The sequence below is a fragment of the Rhinoderma darwinii genome, unplaced genomic scaffold (genome assembly GCF_050947455.1).
Source record: "Rhinoderma darwinii isolate aRhiDar2 unplaced genomic scaffold, aRhiDar2.hap1 Scaffold_428, whole genome shotgun sequence".
Taxonomy (NCBI): Eukaryota; Metazoa; Chordata; class Amphibia; order Anura; family Rhinodermatidae; genus Rhinoderma; species Rhinoderma darwinii.
The window spans coordinates 33,921-46,406 of record NW_027463805.1 but is presented as its reverse complement, the minus strand read 5'-3'; the positions used below and the strand labels follow the sequence as shown (position 1 = coordinate 46,406).

The window sequence follows — 12,486 nt, the reverse complement described above, 5'->3', positions numbered from 1 at the left end:
GGTTGCATGAATAAAAAGCACAGTTCGAAGGTTGTGAAAACGAGACAGCTAGCGATTCGGGTCTCTGTTCTCTTCTGACGAGAAACAGAAGTGATGCCGACCATAATGTGGCTTTTTTACAGCTTTGATCAAAGAGGCCGAGTGTGGAAGTCTCTGTGGCGCAATCGGTTAGCGCGTTCGGCTGTTAACCGAAAGGTTGGTGGCTCAAGCCCACCCAGGGACGGCAGCGTGCTCTTTTTGTTTCAGTTACAGATAGTCTTAGGGTGACAATAAACAAAGAGTTTCGGCAGGAAGGAAAGGTCACTGGTTGAGCAACCCTTTCAACATGTACGGTGTGAGAAAAGAAAAAAAAATCCCAGTCAATAGGATTAAAAAGTTGCAATGTAAAAAGAATGGTCCAGATCCATGACAAGTGGTATGAGAAACTGGGAGGTTGCATGACTAATAAGCAAAGCTTGAAGGTTGTGAAAGTGTTTTTTTGTCTGATAACCGAAAGGTCGTTGGTTCAATCCCTCCCACTGATGGCTGGGCCCTCCCTTTTTTTCAGTTGCATGTCACAGTTACAGAAAGTCCTACGTTGACTCTCAACTAAGAGTTTTGGTCAGATGTCCGCTTCAAATACCCAACACAGACAGGAGAGCCTTCTGGAAATGGTCTGTCTGGATAGATAGAAGTAGAGGGCAGCGGGGGTGCATTTGTCAACAGGTTGAAACATCCAAAAAGAGGTCCTTCGAGCCGGAATTCAACCAGCGACCTAAGGATTGCTAATTTTCTCCTACAGACCTCCGCTCTACCAGATGAGCTATCGACGGATGCCAAGGCGGCAGTCGTGTGTTTCCTAAGCTTGCAAATATGTTCCATGAGCAGGAAACAAGAGTAGAATTGTCCTGCTTTTTGAAAAAGTCTGCAAACAAAAGCTTTGGAGGATGCGGGAATTGATCCCGCTACCTCTCACATGCTAAGCGAGCGCTCTACCATTTGAGCTAATCCCCCATGCCGGCACCACAGTTGTGTTGCTTTATTTTACCACGAGTACGATCACCACATACTTTTTAAAGAGGTTGCTTTGAAGAGCTTTTTTTTTTTTTTTTTAAGTGTGGATGTCTTTCTCCCAAAAAAGTAGAAAGGGTGTGGAGCTTACAGGGTGCCTGGTGGTGTAAAAATACAGGTGAGCCATTGGTGTAGGGTGTGAAGAAGTGTGAGAAGAGAAAAAAAAACAATTAATTGGATAAGAAAGTTGCAAAGTAGAAAGAATGGTCCAGATCAATCGGCCCTTTTGGTTGTGAGCCCAAAAGTCTTTGCCTGCGCCACTCTGTTGCAAAGGAGACGACATGTGGCATGAGAAACTGGGAGGTTGCATGAATAAAAAGCACAGTTCGAAGGTTGTGAAAACGAGACAGCTAGCGATTCGGGTCTCTGTTCTCTTCTGACGAGAAACAGAAGTGATGCCGACCATAATGTGGCTTTTTTACAGCTTTGATCAAAGAGGCCGAGTGTGGAAGTCTCTGTGGCGCAATCGGTTAGCGCGTTCGGCTGTTAACCGAAAGGTTGGTGGCTCAAGCCCACCCAGGGACGGCAGCGTGCTCTTTTTGTTTCAGTTACAGATAGTCTTAGGGTGACAATAAACAAAGAGTTTCGGCAGGAAGGAAAGGTCACTGGTTGAGCAACCCTTTCAACATGTACGGTGTGAGAAAAGAAAAAAAAATCCCAGTCAATAGGATTAAAAAGTTGCAATGTAAAAAGAATGGTCCAGATCCATGACAAGTGGCATGAGAAACTGGGAGGTTGCATGACTAATAAGCAAAGCTTGAAGGTTGTGAAAGTGTTTTTTTGTCTGATAACCGAAAGGTCGGTGGTTCAATCCCTCCCACTGATGGCTGGGCCCTCCCTTTTTTTCAGTTGCATGTCACAGTTACAGAAAGTCCTACGTTGACTCTCAACTAAGAGTTTTGGTCAGATGTCCGCTTCAAATACCCAACACAGACAGGAGAGCCTTCTGGAAATGGTCTGTCTGGATAGATAGAAGTAGAGGGCAGCGGGGGTGCATTTGTCAACAGGTTGAAACATCCAAAAAGAGGTCCTTCGAGCCGGAATTCAACCAGCGACCTAAGGATTGCTAATTTTCTCCTACAGACCTCCGCTCTACCAGATGAGCTATCGACGGATGCCAAGGCGGCAGTCGTGTGTTTCCTAAGCTTGCAAATATGTTCCATGAGCAGGAAACAAGAGTAGAATTGTCCTGCTTTTTGAAAAAGTCTGCAAACAAAAGCTTTGGAGGATGCGGGCATTGATCCCGCTACCTCTCACATGCTAAGCGAGCGCTCTACCATTTGAGCTAATCCCCCATGCCGGCACCACAGTTGTGTTGCTTTATTTTACCACGAGTACGATCACCACATACTTTTTAAAGAGGTTGCTTTGAAGAGCTTTTTTTTTTTTTTTTTAAGTGTGGATGTCTTTCTCCCAAAAAAGTAGAAAGGGTGTGGAGCTTACAGGGTGCCTGGTGGTGTAAAAATACAGGTGAGCCATTGGTGTAGGGTGTGAAGAAGTGTGAGAAGAGAAAAAAAAAACAATTAATTGGATAAGAAAGTTGCAAAGTAGAAAGAATGGTCCAGATCAATCGGCCCTTTTGGTTGTGAGCCCAAAAGTCTTTGCCTGCGCCACTCTGTTGCAAAGGAGACGACATGTGGCATGAGAAACTGGGAGGTTGCATGAATAAAAAGCACAGTTCGAAGGTTGTGAAAACGAGACAGCTAGCGATTCGGGTCTCTGTTCTCTTCTGACGAGAAACAGAAGTGATGCCGACCATAATGTGGCTTTTTTACAGCTTTGATCAAAGAGGCCGAGTGTGGAAGTCTCTGTGGCGCAATCGGTTAGCGCGTTCGGCTGTTAACCGAAAGGTTGGTGGCTCAAGCCCACCCAGGGACGGCAGCGTGCTCTTTTTGTTTCAGTTACAGATAGTCTTAGGGTGACAATAAACAAAGAGTTTCGGCAGGAAGGAAAGGTCACTGGTTGAGCAACCCTTTCAACATGTACGGTGTGAGAAAAGAAAAAAAAATCCCAGTCAATAGGATTAAAAAGTTGCAATGTAAAAAGAATGGTCCAGATCCATGACAAGTGGCATGAGAAACTGGGAGGTTGCATGACTAATAAGCAAAGCTTGAAGGTTGTGAAAGTGTTTTTTTGTCTGATAACCGAAAGGTCGGTGGTTCAATCCCTCCCACTGATGGCTGGGCCCTCCCTTTTTTTCAGTTGCATGTCACAGTTACAGAAAGTCCTACGTTGACTCTCAACTAAGAGTTTTGGTCAGATGTCCGCTTCAAATACCCAACACAGACAGGAGAGCCTTCTGGAAATGGTCTGTCTGGATAGATAGAAGTAGAGGGCAGCGGGGGTGCATTTGTCAACAGGTTGAAACATCCAAAAAGAGGTCCTTCGAGCCGGAATTCAACCAGCGACCTAAGGATTGCTAATTTTCTCCTACAGACCTCCGCTCTACCAGATGAGCTATCGACGGATGCCAAGGCGGCAGTCGTGTGTTTCCTAAGCTTGCAAATATGTTCCATGAGCAGGAAACAAGAGTAGAATTGTCCTGCTTTTTGAAAAAGTCTGCAAACAAAAGCTTTGGAGGATGCGGGCATTGATCCCGCTACCTCTCACATGCTAAGCGAGCGCTCTACCATTTGAGCTAATCCCCCATGCCGGCACCACAGTTGTGTTGCTTTATTTTACCACGAGTACGATCACCACATACTTTTTAAAGAGGTTGCTTTGAAGAGCTTTTTTTTTTTTTTTTTAAGTGTGGATGTCTTTCTCCCAAAAAAGTAGAAAGGGTGTGGAGCTTACAGGGTGCCTGGTGGTGTAAAAATACAGGTGAGCCATTGGTGTAGGGTGTGAAGAAGTGTGAGAAGAGAAAAAAAAACAATTAATTGGATAAGAAAGTTGCAAAGTAGAAAGAATGGTCCAGATCAATCGGCCCTTTTGGTTGTGAGCCCAAAAGTCTTTGCCTGCGCCACTCTGTTGCAAAGGAGACGACATGTGGCATGAGAAACTGGGAGGTTGCATGAATAAAAAGCACAGTTCGAAGGTTGTGAAAACGAGACAGCTAGCGATTCGGGTCTCTGTTCTCTTCTGACGAGAAACAGAAGTGATGCCGACCATAATGTGGCTTTTTTACAGCTTTGATCAAAGAGGCCGAGTGTGGAAGTCTCTGTGGCGCAATCGGTTAGCGCGTTCGGCTGTTAACCGAAAGGTTGGTGGCTCAAGCCCACCCAGGGACGGCAGCGTGCTCTTTTTGTTTCAGTTACAGATAGTCTTAGGGTGACAATAAACAAAGAGTTTCGGCAGGAAGGAAAGGTCACTGGTTGAGCAACCCTTTCAACATGTACGGTGTGAGAAAAGAAAAAAAAATCCCAGTCAATAGGATTAAAAAGTTGCAATGTAAAAAGAATGGTCCAGATCCATGACAAGTGGCATGAGAAACTGGGAGGTTGCATGACTAATAAGCAAAGCTTGAAGGTTGTGAAAGTGTTTTTTTGTCTGATAACCGAAAGGTCGGTGGTTCAATCCCTCCCACTGATGGCTGGGCCCTCCCTTTTTTTCAGTTGCATGTCACAGTTACAGAAAGTCCTACGTTGACTCTCAACTAAGAGTTTTGGTCAGATGTCCGCTTCAAATACCCAACACAGACAGGAGAGCCTTCTGGAAATGGTCTGTCTGGATAGATAGAAGTAGAGGGCAGCGGGGGTGCATTTGTCAACAGGTTGAAACATCCAAAAAGAGGTCCTTCGAGCCGGAATTCAACCAGCGACCTAAGGATTGCTAATTTTCTCCTACAGACCTCCGCTCTACCAGATGAGCTATCGACGGATGCCAAGGCGGCAGTCGTGTGTTTACTAAGCTTGCAAATATGTTCCATGAGCAGGAAACAAGAGTAGAATTGTCCTGCTTTTTGAAAAAGTCTGCAAACAAAAGCTTTGGAGGATGCGGGAATTGATCCCGCTACCTCTCACATGCTAAGCGAGCACTCTACCATTTGAGCTAATCCCCCATGCCGGCACCACAGTTGTGTTGCTTTATTTTACCACGAGTACGATCACCACATACTTTTTAAAGAGGTTGCTTTGAAGAGCTTTTTTTTTTTTTTTTTAAGTGTGGATGTCTTTCTCCCAAAAAAGTAGAAAGGGTGTGGAGCTTACAGGGTGCCTGGTGGTGTAAAAATACAGGTGAGCCATTGGTGTAGGGTGTGAAGAAGTGTGAGAAGAGAAAAAAAAACAATTAATTGGATAAGAAAGTTGCAAAGTAGAAAGAATGGTCCAGATCAATCGGCCCTTTTGGTTGTGAGCCCAAAAGTCTTTGCCTGCGCCACACTGTTGCAAAGGAGACGACATGTGGCATGAGAAACTGGGAGGTTGCATGAATAAAAAGCACAGTTCGAAGGTTGTGAAAACGAGACAGCTAGCGATTCGGGTCTCTGTTCTCTTCTGACGAGAAACAGAAGTGATGCCGACCATAATGTGGCTTTTTTACAGCTTTGATCAAAGAGGCCGAGTGTGGAAGTCTCTGTGGCGCAATCGGTTAGCGCGTTCGGCTGTTAACCGAAAGGTTGGTGGCTCAAGCCCACCCAGGGACGGCAGCGTGCTCTTTTTGTTTCAGTTACAGATAGTCTTAGGGTGACAATAAACAAAGAGTTTCGGCAGGAAGGAAAGGTCACTGGTTGAGCAACCCTTTCAACATGTACGGTGTGAGAAAAGAAAAAAAAATCCCAGTCAATAGGATTAAAAAGTTGCAATGTAAAAAGAATGGTCCAGATCCATGACAAGTGGCATGAGAAACTGGGAGGTTGCATGACTAATAAGCAAAGCTTGAAGGTTGTGAAAGTGTTTTTTTGTCTGATAACCGAAAGGTCGGTGGTTCAATCCCTCCCACTGATGGCTGGGCCCTCCCTTTTTTTCAGTTGCATGTCACAGTTACAGAAAGTCCTACGTTGACTCTCAACTAAGAGTTTTGGTCAGATGTCCGCTTCAAATACCCAACACAGACAGGAGAGCCTTCTGGAAATGGTCTGTCTGGATAGATAGAAGTAGAGGGCAGCGGGGGTGCATTTGTCAACAGGTTGAAACATCCAAAAAGAGGTCCTTCGAGCCGGAATTCAACCAGCGACCTAAGGATTGCTAATTTTCTCCTACAGACCTCCGCTCTACCAGATGAGCTATCGACGGATGCCAAGGCGGCAGTCGTGTGTTTACTAAGCTTGCAAATATGTTCCATGAGCAGGAAACAAGAGTAGAATTGTCCTGCTTTTTGAAAAAGTCTGCAAACAAAAGCTTTGGAGGATGCGGGAATTGATCCCGCTACCTCTCACATGCTAAGCGAGCACTCTACCATTTGAGCTAATCCCCCATGCCGGCACCACAGTTGTGTTGCTTTATTTTACCATGAGTACGATCACCACATACTTTTTAAAGAGGTTGCTTTGAAGAGCTTTTTTTTTTTTTTTTTAAGTGTGGATGTCTTTCTCCCAAAAAAGTAGAAAGGGTGTGGAGCTTACAGGGTGCCTGGTGGTGTAAAAATACAGGTGAGCCATTGGTGTAGGGTGTGAAGAAGTGTGAGAAGAGAAAAAAAAACAATTAATTGGATAAGAAAGTTGCAAAGTAGAAAGAATGGTCCAGATCAATCGGCCCTTTTGGTTGTGAGCCCAAAAGTCTTTGCCTGCGCCACTCTGTTGCAAAGGAGACGACATGTGGCATGAGAAACTGGGAGGTTGCATGAATAAAAAGCACAGTTCGAAGGTTGTGAAAACGAGACAGCTAGCGATTCGGGTCTCTGTTCTCTTCTGACGAGAAACAGAAGTGATGCCGACCATAATGTGGCTTTTTTACAGCTTTGATCAAAGAGGCCGAGTGTGGAAGTCTCTGTGGCGCAATCGGTTAGCGCGTTTGGCTGTTAACCGAAAGGTTGGTGGCTCAAGCCCACCCAGGGACGGCAGCGTGCTCTTTTTGTTTCAGTTACAGATAGTCTTAGGGTGACAATAAACAAAGAGTTTCGGCAGGAAGGAAAGGTCACTGGTTGAGCAACCCTTTCAACATGTACGGTGTGAGAAAAGAAAAAAAAATCCCAGTCAATAGGATTAAAAAGTTGCAATGTAAAAAGAATGGTCCAGATCCATGACAAGTGGCATGAGAAACTGGGAGGTTGCATGACTAATAAGCAAAGCTTGAAGGTTGTGAAAGTGTTTTTTTGTCTGATAACCGAAAGGTCGGTGGTTCAATCCCTCCCACTGATGGCTGGGCCCTCCCTTTTTTTCAGTTGCATGTCACAGTTACAGAAAGTCCTACGTTGACTCTCAACTAAGAGTTTTGGTCAGATGTCCGCTTCAAATACCCAACACAGACAGGAGAGCCTTCTGGAAATGGTCTGTCTGGATAGATAGAAGTAGAGGGCAGCGGGGGTGCATTTGTCAACAGGTTGAAACATCCAAAAAGAGGTCCTTCGAGCCGGAATTCAACCAGCGACCTAAGGATTGCTAATTTTCTCCTACAGACCTCCGCTCTACCAGATGAGCTATCGACGGATGCCAAGGCGGCAGTCGTGTGTTTCCTAAGCTTGCAAATATGTTCCATGAGCAGGAAACAAGAGTAGAATTGTCCTGCTTTTTGAAAAAGTCTGCAAACAAAAGCTTTGGAGGATGCGGGCATTGATCCCGCTACCTCTCACATGCTAAGCGAGCGCTCTACCATTTGAGCTAATCCCCCATGCCGGCACCACAGTTGTGTTGCTTTATTTTACCACGAGTACGATCACCACATACTTTTTAAAGAGGTTGCTTTGAAGAGCTTTTTTTTTTTTTTTTTAAGTGTGGATGTCTTTCTCCCAAAAAAGTAGAAAGGGTGTGGAGCTTACAGGGTGCCTGTTGGTGTAAAAATACAGGTGAGCCATTGGTGTAGGGTGTGAAGAAGTGTGAGAAGAGAAAAAAAAACAATTAATTGGATAAGAAAGTTGCAAAGTAGAAAGAATGGTCCAGATCAATCGGCCCTTTTGGTTGTGAGCCCAAAAGTCTTTGCCTGCGCCACTCTGTTGCAAAGGAGACGACATGTGGCATGAGAAATTGGGAGGTTGCATGAATAAAAAGCACAGTTCGAAGGTTGTGAAAACGAGACAGCTAGCGATTCGGGTCTCTGTTCTCTTCTGACGAGAAACAGAAGTGATGCCGACCATAATGTGGCTTTTTTACAGCTTTGATCAAAGAGGCCGAGTGTGGAAGTCTCTGTGGCGCAATCGGTTAGCGCGTTCGGCTGTTAACCGAAAGGTTGGTGGCTCAAGCCCACCCAGGGACGGCAGCGTGCTCTTTTTGTTTCAGTTACAGATAGTCTTAGGGTGACAATAAACAAAGAGTTTCGGCAGGAAGGAAAGGTCACTGGTTGAGCAACCCTTTCAACATGTACGGTGTGAGAAAAGAAAAAAAAATCCCAGTCAATAGGATTAAAAAGTTGCAATGTAAAAAGAATGGTCCAGATCCATGACAAGTGGCATGAGAAACTGGGAGGTTGCATGACTAATAAGCAAAGCTTGAAGGTTGTGAAAGTGTTTTTTTGTCTGATAACCGAAAGGTCGGTGGTTCAATCCCTCCCACTGATGGCTGGGCCCTCCCTTTTTTTCAGTTGCATGTCACAGTTACAGAAAGTCCTACGTTGACTCTCAACTAAGAGTTTTGGTCAGATGTCCGCTTCAAATACCCAACACAGACAGGAGAGCCTTCTGGAAATGGTCTGTCTGGATAGATAGAAGTAGAGGGCAGCGGGGGTGCATTTGTCAACAGGTTGAAACATCCAAAAAGAGGTCCTTCGAGCCGGAATTCAACCAGCGACCTAAGGATTGCTAATTTTCTCCTACAGACCTCCGCTCTACCAGATGAGCTATCGACGGATGCCAAGGCGGCAGTCGTGTGTTTCCTAAGCTTGCAAATATGTTCCATGAGCAGGAAACAAGAGTAGAATTGTCCTGCTTTTTGAAAAAGTCTGCAAACAAAAGCTTTGGAGGATGCGGGCATTGATCCCGCTACCTCTCACATGCTAAGCGAGCGCTCTACCATTTGAGCTAATCCCCCATGCCGGCACCACAGTTGTGTTGCTTTATTTTACCACGAGTACGATCACCACATACTTTTTAAAGAGGTTGCTTTGAAGAGCTTTTTTTTTTTTTAAGTGTGGATGTCTTTCTCCCAAAAAAGTAGAAAGGGTGTGGAGCTTACAGGGTGCCTGGTGGTGTAAAAATACAGGTGAGCCATTGGTGTAGGGTGTGAAGAAGTGTGAGAAGAGAAAAAAAAAAACAATTAATTGGATAAGAAAGCTGCAAAGTAGAAAGAATGGTCCAGATCAATCGGCCCTTTTGGTTGTGAGCCCAAAAGTCTTTGCCTGCGCCACTCTGTTGCAAAGGAGACGACATGTGGCATGAGAAACTGGGAGGTTGCATGAATAAAAAGCACAGTTCGAAGGTTGTGAAAACGAGACAGCTAGCGATTCGGGTCTCTGTTCTCTTCTGACGAGAAACAGAAGTGATGCCGACCATAATGTGGCTTTTTTACAGCTTTGATCAAAGAGGCCGAGTGTGGAAGTCTCTGTGGCGCAATCGGTTAGCGCGTTCGGCTGTTAACCGAAAGGTTGGTGGCTCAAGCCCACCCAGGGACGGCAGCGTGCTCTTTTTGTTTCAGTTACAGATAGTCTTAGGGTGACAATAAACAAAGAGTTTCGGCAGGAAGGAAAGGTCACTGGTTGAGCAACCCTTTCAACATGTACGGTGTGAGAAAAGAAAAAAAAATCCCAGTCAATAGGATTAAAAAGTTGCAATGTAAAAAGAATGGTCCAGATCCATGACAAGTGGCATGAGAAACTGGGAGGTTGCATGACTAATAAGCAAAGCTTGAAGGTTGTGAAAGTGTTTTTTTGTCTGATAACCGAAAGGTCGGTGGTTCAATCCCTCCCACTGATGGCTGGGCCCTCCCTTTTTTTCAGTTGCATGTCACAGTTACAGAAAGTCCTACGTTGACTCTCAACTAAGAGTTTTGGTCAGATGTCTGCTTCAAATACCCAACACAGACAGGAGAGCCTTCTGGAAATGGTCTGTCTGGATAGATAGAAGTAGAGGGCAGCGGGGGTGCATTTGTCAACAGGTTGAAACATCCAAAAAGAGGTCCTTCGAGCCGGAATTCAACCAGCGACCTAAGGATTGCTAATTTTCTCCTACAGACCTCCGCTCTACCAGATGAGCTATCGACGGATGCCAAGGCGGCAGTCGTGTGTTTCCTAAGCTTGCAAATATGTTCCATGAGCAGGAAACAAGAGTAGAATTGTCCTGCTTTTTGAAAAAGTCTGCAAACAAAAGCTTTGGAGGATGCGGGCATTGATCCCGCTACCTCTCACATGCTAAGCGAGCGCTCTACCATTTGAGCTAATCCCCCATGCCGGCACCACAGTTGTGTTGCTTTATTTTACCACGAGTACGATCACCACATACTTTTTAAAGAGGTTGCTTTGAAGAGCTTTTTTTTTTTTTTTTTAAGTGTGGATGTCTTTCTCCCAAAAAAGTAGAAAGGGTGTGGAGCTTACAGGGTGCCTGTTGGTGTAAAAATACAGGTGAGCCATTGGTGTAGGGTGTGAAGAAGTGTGAGAAGAGAAAAAAAAACAATTAATTGGATAAGAAAGTTGCAAAGTAGAAAGAATGGTCCAGATCAATCGGCCCTTTTGGTTGTGAGCCCAAAAGTCTTTGCCTGCGCCACTCTGTTGCAAAGGAGACGACATGTGGCATGAGAAACTGGGAGGTTGCATGAATAAAAAGCACAGTTCGAAGGTTGTGAAAACGAGACAGCTAGCGATTCGGGTCTCTGTTCTCTTCTGACGAGAAACAGAAGTGATGCCGACCATAATGTGGCTTTTTTACAGCTTTGATCAAAGAGGCCGAGTGTGGAAGTCTCTGTGGCGCAATCGGTTAGCGCGTTCGGCTGTTAACCGAAAGGTTGGTGGCTCAAGCCCACCCAGGGACGGCAGCGTGCTCTTTTTGTTTCAGTTACAGATAGTCTTAGGGTGACAATAAACAAAGAGTTTCGGCAGGAAGGAAAGGTCACTGGTTGAGCAACCCTTTCAACATGTACGGTGTGAGAAAAGAAAAAAAAATCCCAGTCAATAGGATTAAAAAGTTGCAATGTAAAAAGAATGGTCCAGATCCATGACAAGTGGCATGAGAAACTGGGAGGTTGCATGACTAATAAGCAAAGCTTGAAGGTTGTGAAAGTGTTTTTTTGTCTGATAACCGAAAGGTCGGTGGTTCAATCCCTCCCACTGATGGCTGGGCCCTCCCTTTTTTTCAGTTGCATGTCACAGTTACAGAAAGTCCTACGATGACTCTCAACTAAGAGTTTTGGTCAGATGTCTGCTTCAAATACCCAACACAGACAGGAGAGCCTTCTGGAAATGGTCTGTCTGGATAGATAGAAGTAGAGGGCAGCGGGGGTGCATTTGTCAACAGGTTGAAACATCCAAAAAGAGGTCCTTCGAGTCGGAATTCAACCAGCGACCTAAGGATTGCTAATTTTCTCCTACAGACCTCCGCTCTACCAGATGAGCTATCGACGGATGCCAAGGCGGCAGTCGTGTGTTTCCTAAGCTTGCAAATATGTTCCATGAGCAGGAAACAAGAGTAGAATTGTCCTGCTTTTTGAAAAAGTCTGCAAACAAAAGCTTTGGAGGATGCGGGCATTGATCCCGCTACCTCTCACATGCTAAGCGAGCGCTCTACCATTTGAGCTAATCCCCCATGCCGGCACCACAGTTGTGTTGCTTTATTTTACCACGAGTACGATCACCACATACTTTTTAAAGAGGTTGCTTTGAAGAGCTTTTTTTTTTTTTTTTTAAGTGTGGATGTCTTTCTCCCAAAAAAGTAGAAAGGGTGTGGAGCTTACAGGGTGCCTGGTGGTGTAAAAATACAGGTGAGCCATTGGTGTAGGGTGTGAAGAAGTGTGAGAAGAGAAAAAAAAAACAATTAATTGGATAAGAAAGTTGCAAAGTAGAAAGAATGGTCCAGATCAATCGGCCCTTTTGGTTGTGAGCCCAAAAGTCTTTGCCTGCGCCACTCTGTTGCAAAGGAGACGACATGTGGCATGAGAAACTGGGAGGTTGCATGAATAAAAAGCACAGTTCGAAGGTTGTGAAAACGAGACAGCTAGCGATTCGGGTCTCTGTTCTCTTCTGACGAGAAACAGAAGTGATGCCGACCATAATGTGGCTTTTTTACAGCTTTGATCAAAGAGGCCGAGTGTGGAAGTCTCTGTGGCGCAATCGGTTAGCGCGTTCGGCTGTTAACCGAAAGGTTGGTGGCTCAAGCCCACCCAGGGACGGCAGCGTGCTCTTTTTGTTTCAGTTACAGATAGTCTTAGGGTGACAATAAACAAAGAGTTTCGGCAGGAAGGAAAGGTCACTGGTTGAGCAACCC

At 45.2% G+C, this 12,486-nt stretch overlaps 3 non-coding genes across 3 annotated transcripts; all 3 read right to left on the bottom strand.

The window, feature by feature from the left end:
• Positions 1-920: 920 nt before the first annotated feature.
• TRNAA-AGC (transfer RNA alanine (anticodon AGC)) lies at positions 921-993 on the bottom strand. Its single transcript has one exon. It is a non-coding gene; the product is annotated as a tRNA-Ala (tRNA).
• Positions 994-4,977: 3,984 nt separating this feature from the next.
• On the bottom strand, positions 4,978-5,050 carry TRNAA-AGC (transfer RNA alanine (anticodon AGC)). The gene has a single exon. It is a non-coding gene; the product is annotated as a tRNA-Ala (tRNA).
• A 1,279-nt stretch (positions 5,051-6,329) lies between these two features.
• Positions 6,330-6,402, bottom strand: TRNAA-AGC (transfer RNA alanine (anticodon AGC)). The gene has a single exon. It is a non-coding gene; the product is annotated as a tRNA-Ala (tRNA).
• Between the last annotated feature and the right edge of the window lie 6,084 nt (positions 6,403-12,486).